The 10,000-nt window shown below is 41.0% G+C and overlaps 1 protein-coding gene and 9 non-coding genes across 10 annotated transcripts in view; all 10 read right to left on the reverse strand.

The window, feature by feature from the left end:
• The window catches only part of LOC127938331 (uncharacterized), a 374,843-nt gene that overhangs the window by 195,444 nt on the left and 169,399 nt on the right, over positions 1 to 10,000 (reverse strand). The window lies entirely within an intron of this gene.
• On the reverse strand, positions 187 to 268 carry trnas-uga (transfer RNA serine (anticodon UGA)). The gene has a single exon. It is a non-coding gene; the product is annotated as a tRNA-Ser (tRNA).
• On the reverse strand, positions 401 to 472 carry trnah-gug (transfer RNA histidin (anticodon GUG)). The gene has a single exon. It is a non-coding gene; the product is annotated as a tRNA-His (tRNA).
• trnak-uuu (transfer RNA lysine (anticodon UUU)) lies at positions 4,728 to 4,800 on the reverse strand. The gene has a single exon. It is a non-coding gene; the product is annotated as a tRNA-Lys (tRNA).
• trnas-uga (transfer RNA serine (anticodon UGA)) lies at positions 4,969 to 5,050 on the reverse strand. The gene has a single exon. It is a non-coding gene; the product is annotated as a tRNA-Ser (tRNA).
• On the reverse strand, positions 5,182 to 5,253 carry trnah-gug (transfer RNA histidin (anticodon GUG)). Its single transcript has one exon. It is a non-coding gene; the product is annotated as a tRNA-His (tRNA).
• On the reverse strand, positions 5,409 to 5,490 carry trnas-aga (transfer RNA serine (anticodon AGA)). Its single transcript has one exon. It is a non-coding gene; the product is annotated as a tRNA-Ser (tRNA).
• On the reverse strand, positions 8,928 to 9,000 carry trnak-uuu (transfer RNA lysine (anticodon UUU)). Its single transcript has one exon. It is a non-coding gene; the product is annotated as a tRNA-Lys (tRNA).
• Positions 9,169 to 9,250, reverse strand: trnas-uga (transfer RNA serine (anticodon UGA)). Its single transcript has one exon. It is a non-coding gene; the product is annotated as a tRNA-Ser (tRNA).
• On the reverse strand, positions 9,382 to 9,453 carry trnah-gug (transfer RNA histidin (anticodon GUG)). The gene has a single exon. It is a non-coding gene; the product is annotated as a tRNA-His (tRNA).

The following is a 10,000-nucleotide window of genomic DNA, read 5'->3' on the forward strand; positions in this document are numbered from 1 at the left end:
CGACTGAGCTATCCGGGCTCTTGTCGAGTACTGGCATCTCACCTTTTATATAACAGCAGTTTTACAACAAGCTGCCCAGAAGAGACGCAGGTGTCACGGGATGAAAGCTAGAAGCAGTTAGGACAAAGGACCACAGAAGGCACAATTACCATCACAGAAAGCTAAAGCAACACTGCAAAGCCCTCCCGTAGTCGGCAGGGTTCGAACCTGCGCGGGGAGACCCCAATGGATTTCAAGTCCATCGCCTTAACCTCTCGGCCACGACTACGTCTAGCGGTAGGCTGCCTGCCCCCTTGTCTGGTGGCTCCCTGCACAGGCCAAGCGTCAAAAACAAAATAGAGAAGAAAGATGAGGTGGTAAAAAAAATGTCAACCTTCCCGTACACTCAACGCCAGAGTGTTGCCGTGACCCGGATTCGAACCGGGGTTGCTGCGGCCACAACGCAGAGTACTAACCACTATACGATCACGGCATGCCACTGGCTCACCCAAGTTAACCCCTGGAGCCCGAATACCAGAAGCACCAGCGGCGTGTTGGTCCATCGAATAGGGACAGGACATTTCACAAATCAGTGGGAGGACCTTGAAAAATTCATGGACGCTTTTCCTCGTGGCCTTCAGCAAACAGCGTAGTCGGCAGGATTCGAACCTGCGCGGGGAGACCCCAATGGATGTCTAGTCCATCGCCTTAACCACTCGGCCACGACTACAAGAACAGACCAGCTTCTGCTCAGTTTGTGTGCAACACTGCTGCCTGACCTACTTGCAAACAACCCAGCTCAGTCAGCAAGCTGACTGTAACCCAATAAAGGGTTTCCTTTTTTGGATACAGAAAATAATAACAACAAAACTTTGTGCACTTATAAAATAAAGATAACAAACAAGATGTGCTGTCTGCAGCCTTTGTCTGCGCTGATCTTCATTTACAAACACGTCATTAAAATGAACCTCTAACTCTGTGAATACTCAACGAAGAGACATGAGAGAGATATCTATAGAAAGCTTGACATTTCTACTTTTAAACTAAACAAGTGCTGCCGAAAACAAATATTCTGTGATAAAGTAATCCATATGAAAACAAGGCGATGTCCTTTTTTCACGTCTCCCTTCATTATATCTAATGTGACCACGCCCCCGCGCTGAACGCTCTATTCAGATTCAAACTGAAGCGCGGCTTGAATACGCCCACACAGAAGAAAAAGCAGCCAGACTGTTGTTCAAGTGCTTTTATTTTACTGTTTGCTTCGCGATGAGAGGAATAACACATAATTCACCCCAAAAAGATGTGACGTGGTTGAGGATTTGAGAAATGGATTTCCTCAGAAAAAAAAGAATGAAGCACTTTATTCAGCAGAGATCATAAACATGAGTAAGTCTCTTTATATTTATTTATATACTTTTACTAGTTTTCACATAACGTCTAAACAATTTACTAGTTAGACTTTTTCCAAACTATAATTCTTGACTAAATGTATAATTAAGTTAAATATTATGAAGTTTCAATAACAATATACAAAACTATACCACTCAAAAGCTTGATGTAAATAATATAAATGTAACAAATACATGTAACTGTAACAAATGTAACAAAAAATGGTGTTCTTTTAATTTACCACCCTAAAAAACATGAAAAATATTCTCAGCTGTTTTCAACATTAATAATAATGATAACAATAAAAGTTTTTAATTTTTATTTTTTACAAATTCAGATTGTTAAAAGGATTTCTTAAGGATTGTGTGACTGGAGTAATAATGCAAAAATAAAATTAGTTTGAAAGTCAGCTTTGATTGTTCCTAATAAACTGTTTAACTGCTCCCCCATATTAAATTATGTTGTGGGATAATTAAATATATTCTAAATAAACTCCAAACTTAAAATTATATACATTTATTTTGTTCTCACGTTCTTTCTTGTAACACCTCCCTCTCAGTGACAACAGCTGACTGAGCGGCTCTTTATGCAGCTCATTATGCAGGGCTTTGTCTTCTCAGGTGTAAATCATGATAGTTGACGCCTACTCGCATATGACTTTTACCAACAAAAAGTGTCTTAGACAATTTAAATCAATGTATTGTTTTCTGTAAGTGAGTAAACAAGATGATTTTCACATAATTTACAAAAGAAATATTCTAGGCTACAAGCTCCGGTTCTCAAAAATCCCAGGCACCATTGTTCTTTATGTATTTTTTGGCCTTGTTCATTTAACATTGTTCGTTTGTCACTAACCACAAGGGAGATCCCCTGATCACCGGGAGCAGGAAGGAACACCGTTCCAGTACAGAGTCAGCAGAAGAGATGGACCGTAGTGATAGCAAGGTGAGGCCAAAGAAAGACCTTCGCCCGAACAGGGACTTGAAACCTGGACCCTCAGATTAAAAGTCTGATGCTCTACCGACTGAGCTATCCGGGCTCTTGTCGAGTACTGGCATCTCACCTTTTATATAACAGCAGTTTTACAACAAGCTGCCCAGAAGAGACGCAGGTGTCACGGGATGAAAGCTAGAAGCAGTTAGGACAAAGGACCACAGAAGGCACAATTACCATCACAGAAAGCTAAAGCAACACTGCAAAGCCCTCCCGTAGTCGGCAGGGTTCGAACCTGCGCGGGGAGACCCCAATGGATTTCAAGTCCATCGCCTTAACCTCTCGCCCACGACTACGTCTAGCGGTAGGCTGCCTGCCCCCTTGTCTGGTGGCTCCCTGCACAGGCCAAGCGTCAAAAACAAAATAGAGAAGAAAGATGAGGTGGTAAAAAAATGTCAACCTTCCCGTACACTCAACGCCAGAGTGTTGCCGTGACCCGGATTCGAAACGGGGTTGCTGCGGCCACAACGCAGAGTACTAACCACTATACGATCACGGCGTGCCACTGGCTCACCCAAGTTAACCCCTGGAGCCCGAATACCAGAAGCAGCAGCGGCGTGTTGGTCCATCGAAGAGGGACAGGACATTTCGCAAATCAGTGGGAGGACCTTGAAAAATTCATGGACGCTTTTCCTCGTGGCCTTCAACAAACAGCATAGTCGGCAGGATTCGAACCTCCGCGGGGAGACCCCAATGGATTTCTAGTCCATCGCCTTAACCACTCGGCCACGACTACAAGAACAGACCAGCTTCTGCTCAGTTTGTGTGCAACACTGCTGCCTGACCTACTTGCAAACAACCCAGCTCAGTCAGCAAGCTGACTGTAACCCAATAAAGGGTTTCCTTTTTTGGATACAGAAAATAATAACAACAAAACTTTGTGCACTTATAAAATAAAGATAACAAACAAGATGTGCTGTCTGCAGCCTTTGTCTGCGCTGATCTTCATTTACAAACATGTCATTAAAATGAACCTCTAACTCTGTGAATACTCAACGAAGAGACATGAGAGAGATATCTATAGAAAGCTTGACATTTCTACTTTTAAACTAAACAAGTGCTGCCGAAAACAAATATTCTGTGATAAAGTAATCCATATGAAAACAAGGCGATGTCCTTTTTTCACGTCTCCCTTCATTATATCTAATGTGACCACGCCCCCGCGCTGAACGCTCTATTCAGATTCAAACTGAAGTGCGGCTTGAATACGCCCACACAGAAGAAAAAGCAGCCAGACTGTTGTTCAAGTGCTTTTATTTTACTGTTTGCTTCGCGATGAGAGGAATAACACAAAATTCACCCCAAAAAGATGTGACGTGGTTGAGGATTTGAGAAATGGATTTCCTCAGAAAAAAAAGAATGAAGCACTTTATTCAGCAGAGATCATAAACATGAGTAAGTCTCTTTATATTTATTTATATACTTTTACTAGTTTTCACATAACGTCTAAACATTTTACTAGTTAGACTTTTTCCAAACTATAATTCTTGACTAAATGTATAATTAAGTTAAATATTATGAAGTTTCAATAACAATATACACAACTATACCACTCAAAAGCTTAATGTAAATAATATAAATGTAACAAATACATGTAACTGTAACAAATGTAACAAAAAATGGTGTTCTTTTAATTTACCACCCTAAAAAACATGAAAAATATTCTCAGCTATTTTCAACATTAATAATAATGATAACAATAAAAGTTTTTATTTTTTAGTTTTTACAAATTCAGATTGTTAAAAGGATTTCTTAAGGATTGTGTGACTGGAGTAATAATGCAAAAATAAAATTAGTTTGAAAGTCAGCTTTGATTGTTCCTAATAAACTGTTTAACTGCTCCCCCATATTAAATTATGTTGTGGGATAATTAAATATATTCTAAATAAACTCCAAACTTAAAATTATATACATTTATTTTGTTCTCACGTTCTTTCTTGTAACACCTCCCTCTCAGTGACAACAGCTGACTGAGCGGCTCTTTATGCAGCTCATTATGCAGGGCTTTGTCTTCTCAGGTGTAAATCATGATAGTTGACGCCTACTCGCATATGACTTTTACCAACAAAAAGTGTCTTAGACAATTTAAATCAATGTATTGTTTTCTGTAAGTGAGTAAACAAGATGATTTTCACATAATTTACAAAGAAAAATTCTAGGCTACAAGCTCCGGTTCTCAAAAATCCCAGGCACCATTGTTCTTTATGTATTTTTTGGCCTTGTTCATTTAACATTGTTCGTTTGTCACTAACCACAAGGGAGATCCCCTGATCACCGGGAGCAGGAAGGAACACCGTTCCAGTACAGAGTCAGCAGAAGAGATGGACCGTAGTGATAGCAAGGTGAGGCCAAAGAAAGACCTTCGCCCGAACAGGGACTTGAACCCTGGACCCTCAGATTAAAAGTCTGATGCTCTACCGACTGAGCTATCCGGGCTCTTGTCGAGTACTGGCATCTCACCTTTTATATAACAGCAGTTTTACAACAAGCTGCCCAGAAGAGACGCAGGTGTCACGGGATGAAAGCTTGAAGCAGTTAGGACAAAGGACCACAGAAGGCACAATTACCATCACAGAAAGCTAAAGCAACACTGCAAAGCCCTCCCGTAGTCGGCAGGGTTCGAACCTGCGCGGGGAGACCCCAATGGATTTCAAGTCCATCGCCTTAACCTCTCGGCCACGACTACGTCTAGCGGTAGGCTGCCTGCCCCCTTGTCTGGTGGCTCCCTGCACAGGCCAAGCGTCAAAAACAAAATAGAGAAGAAAGATGAGGTGGTAAAAAAATGTCAACCTTCCCGTACTCTCAACGCCAGAGTGTTGCCGTGACCCGGATTCGAACCGGGGTTGCTGCGGCCACAACGCAGAGTACTAACCACTATACGATCACGGCGTGCCACTGGCTCACCCAAGTTAACCCCTGGAGCCCGAATACCAGAAGCAGCAGCGGCGTGTTGGTCCATCGAAGAGGGACAGGACATTTCGCAAATCAGTGGGAGGACCTTGAAAAATTCATGGACGCTTTTCCTCGTGGCCTTCAGCAAACAGCGTAGTCGGCAGGATTCGAACCTGCGCGGGGAGACCCCAATGGATTTCTAGTCCATCGCCTTAACCACTCGGCCACGACTACAAGAACAGACCAGCTTCTGCTCAGTTTGTGTGCAACACTGCTGCCTGACCTACTTGCAAACAACCCAACTCAGTCAGCAAGCTGACTGTATCCCAATAAAGGGTTTCCTTTTTTGGATACAGAAAATAATAACAACAAAACTTTGTGCACTTATAAAATAAAGATAACAAACAAGATGTGCTGTCTGCAGCCTTTGTCTGCGCTGATCTTCATTTACAAACACGTCATTAAAATGAACCTCTAACTCTGTGAATACTCAACGAAGAGACATGAGAGAGATATCTATAGAAAGCTTGACATTTCTACTTTTAAACTAAACAAGTGCTGCCGAAAACAAATATTCTGTGATAAAGTAATCCATATGAAAACAAGGCGATGTCCTTTTTTCACGTCTCCCTTCATTATATTGTAAGGGAAACAGGTCAATTTAGCTCAAAGGGAATCATTTAAGATTTTAAAGGGAATTTGAACAGAATCACTGTTTCACGGCTGTTCACGGAGACGCGCCTGCGGTTCAGTGAACGAGCCGTTTAACATCAAATCTGCGCTGGATACTAATATCCAAACTATAGTGAAACACTATCAATTAGCACAGTAACAAGATCGACAGTTTAAGACATTAACTTGTAAGCACAAAACACAAGATACTTCTCTTTTCAATATGAATAAGGCTTTATTAGATAAATCTAAGACATATAAACTAATCTAACACATAAACGCACGCACACACACATTCACACAAGTTGCAGGAAGGTCGAAAGTTAGGGAAAGATGAGTTTAAGAGAATGGAAATATGGAATCCCAAGTTAACAGCAATACGTTAAATTGCATAAACATGAACAACCATCAATCACGTAATTAGCGCTCGCATTGAGTTCCTCAATGAGGTTAAAATTATATTAGATACACCAGTAAAGGTCACAGTCTGGAGGTAAAGTTACTTGCATCTCCTGTGAAGAAGGAGCCTCGGTGAAAGGGCTATCCCGAGGTCGTTGATTGGCTGGAAGTTCAGTCTCTGAAGTGACGTCTTGGGAAGCCCGTGGTTGTTGGGCGTTGGCTGAAAGTGCAGAGTCGTGTTCGCTGGTTGAAGTTGAATGGACGTTACAAAACTTAACTCAGAACACGAAACTCTCAAACGGAAAAGAAAAGAAATAAAGTTTGACGAGACTAGGTTGTGTTCCTTCTCATAGTAGCAGCAGGCAGGCACGCTGGAACCGCGCTCAAAGAACAATGATGACTACTGCATGGCTAGATGCTACAAGCTAAAGCTAGGTAGCAAAGCTACAAGCTAAAAGCTAAGAGCAGGCATGACTGATAGCACGAGCAATGCTGGAACTAAAAGCCGACATGGCTAATAGCAGCAGCTAGACTAGAACTAAAAGCAGACTAAAAGCAAAATTTCATGGGATCCAAAGTATTTAAAACTTCCTTGTTGGCCACCCCTCAAATGTTGCCTTGACCAATCAGATATGTTCTTGGGGTGGGTATCATAAATCATTTGTTTATCTTACCAAGCATGTGGTTCTTGCCTCACAGGGTCTAATTTTGGACATGATTCCTATAACATGATTATGATATATTTTACAAATAAATGATTGTCAGGACAATATCAAGCAAGAAAATGCGATTATTTCAATACTAGACATGACTAGGTATCCTATAGTTATCAAAAGACATACACAATAAGTGATTATACATGATAGTCAAATGTGTGGGTTACACGTAAATGAATATGGAGTTAAGCAATGGAATGATTCATTCATAAGTCTTTTTTGAGTTCATTCTGGTCCATATATAATGTATAAAAAGGGTTTCTTTGCCATTCTCTGGCAAAGGACTTTTCTGTGAAGACAAAGGTTCAAAGCCCTTCCCCCTTAGGAATTTCAGTCTGGTTTCACTTGCTGGGGGGGGGGGGGGAGTCAATGCAAGTATTTAACTTGATCTCCTGGGTTTACATGTGATGTCCAGCGTTGCATTTCAATCACGAACAATAAATTTGACAATCTCTTCTTCGAATTAAAATTGTTAATAATTGTTCTATTGGTGTTAATGTTGAAAGCTGTTGTGTGAACAAGTTGGTTGGTTGGTTATCTTGCTTGATTCCTGTGGCACTAGAACTGATTTATGACTTCCTGAGGAATTCAGCTCATGTTTCAGTGCACACAGCTCTGATAGACTCTTTGATTTGTCTGATTTGACTCATTTCTGCTACAATATCTAATGTGACCACGCCCCCGCGCTGAACGCTCTATTCAGATTCAAACTGAAGTGCGGCTTGAATACGCCCACACAGAAGAAAAAGCAGCCAGACTGTTGTTCAAGTGCTTTTATTTTACTGTTTGCTTCGCGATGAGAGGAATAACACATAATTCACCCCAAAAAGATGTGACGTGGTTGAGGATTTGAGAAATGGATTTCCTCAGAAAAAAAAGAATGAAGCACTTTATTCAGCAGAGATCATAAACATGAGTAAGTCTCTTTATATTTATTTATATACTTTTACTAGTTTTCACATAACGTCTAAACATTTTACTAGTTAGACTTTTTCCAAACTATAATTCTTGACTAAATGTATAATTAAGTTAAATATTATGAAGTTTCAATAACAATATACAAAACTATACCACTCAAAAGCTTGATGTAAATAATATAAATGTAACAAATACATGTAACTGTAACAAATGTAACAAAAAATGGTGTTCTTTTAATTTACCACCCTAAAAAACATGAAAAATATTCTCAGCTATTTTCAACATTAATAATAATGATAACAATAAAAGTTTTTATTTTTTATTTTTTACAAATTCAGATTGTTAAAAGGATTTCTTAAGGATTGTGTGACTGGAGTAATAATGCAAAAATAAAATTAGTTTGAAAGTCAGCTTTGATTGTTCCTAATAAACTGTTTAACTGCTCCCCCATATTAAATTATGTTGTGGGATAATTAAATATATTCTAAATAAACTCCAAACTTAAAATTATATACATTTATTTTGTTCTCACGTTCTTTCTTGTAACACCTCCCTCTCAGTGACAACAGCTGACTGAGCGGCTCTTTATGCAGCTCATTATGCAGGGCTTTGTCTTCTCAGGTGTAAATCATGATAGTTGACGCCTACTCGCATATGACTTTTACCAACAAAAAGTGTCTTAGACAATTTAAATCAATGTATTGTTTTCTGTAAGTGAGTAAACAAGATGATTTTCACATAATTTACAAAGAAAAATTATAGGCTACAAGCTCCGGTTCTCAAAAATCCCAGGCACCATTGTTCTTTATGTATTTTTTGGCCTTGTTCATTTAACATTGTTCGTTTGTCACTAACCACAAGGGAGATCCCCTGATCACCGGGAGCAGGAAGGAACACCGTTCCAGTACAGAGTCAGCAGAAGAGATGGACCGTAGTGATAGCAAGGTGAGGCCAAAGAAAGACCTTCGCCCGAACAGGGACTTGAACCCTGGACCCTCAGATTAAAAGTCTGATGCTCTACCGACTGAGCTATCCGGGCTCTTGTCGAGTACTGGCATCTCACCTTTTATATAACAGCAGTTTTACAACAAGCTGCCCAGAAGAGACGCAGGTGTCACGGGATGAAAGCTAGAAGCAGTTAGGACAAAGGACCACAGAAGGTACAATTACCATCACAGAAAGCTAAAGCAACACTGCAAAGCCCTCCCGTAGTCGGCAGGGTTCGAACCTGCGCGGGGAGACCCCAATGGATTTCAAGTCCATCGCCTTAACCTCTCGGCCACGACTACGTCTAGCGGTAGGCTGCCTGCCCCCTTGTCTGGTGGCTCCCTGCACAGGCCAAGCGTCAAAAACAAAATAGAGAAGAAAGATGAGGTGGTAAAAAAATGTCAACCTTCCCGTACACTCAACGCCAGAGTGTTGCCGTGACCCGGATTCGAACCGGGGTTGCTGCGGCCACAACGCAGAGTACTAACCACTATACGATCACGGCGTGCCAATGGCTCACCCAAGTTAACCCCTGGAGCCCGAATACCAGAAGCACCAGCGGCGTGTTGGTCCATCGAAGAGGGACAGGACATTTCGCAAATCAGTGGGAGGACCTTGAAAAATTCATGGACGCTTTTCCTCGTGGCCTTCAGCAAACAGCGTAGTCGGCAGGATTCGAACCTGCGCGGGGAGACCCCAATGGATGTCTAGTCCATCGCCTTAACCACTCGGCCACGACTACAAGAACAGACCAGCTTCTGCTCAGTTTGTGTGCAACACTGCTGCCTGACCTACTTGCAAACAACCCAGCTCAGTCAGCAAGCTGACTGTAACCCAATAAAGGGTTTCCTTTTTTGGATACAGAAAATAATAACAACAAAACTTTGTGCACTTATAAAATAAAGATAACAAACAAGATGTGCTGTCTGCAGCCTTTGTCTGCGCTGATCTTCATTTACAAACACGTCATTAAAATGAACCTCTAACTCTGTAAATACTCAACGAAGAGACATGAGAGAGATATCTATAGAAAGCTTGACATTTCTACTTTT

The sequence above is a fragment of the Carassius gibelio genome, chromosome A20 (assembly GCF_023724105.1).
Source record: "Carassius gibelio isolate Cgi1373 ecotype wild population from Czech Republic chromosome A20, carGib1.2-hapl.c, whole genome shotgun sequence".
Lineage (NCBI taxonomy): Eukaryota > Metazoa > Chordata > Actinopteri > Cypriniformes > Cyprinidae > Carassius > Carassius gibelio.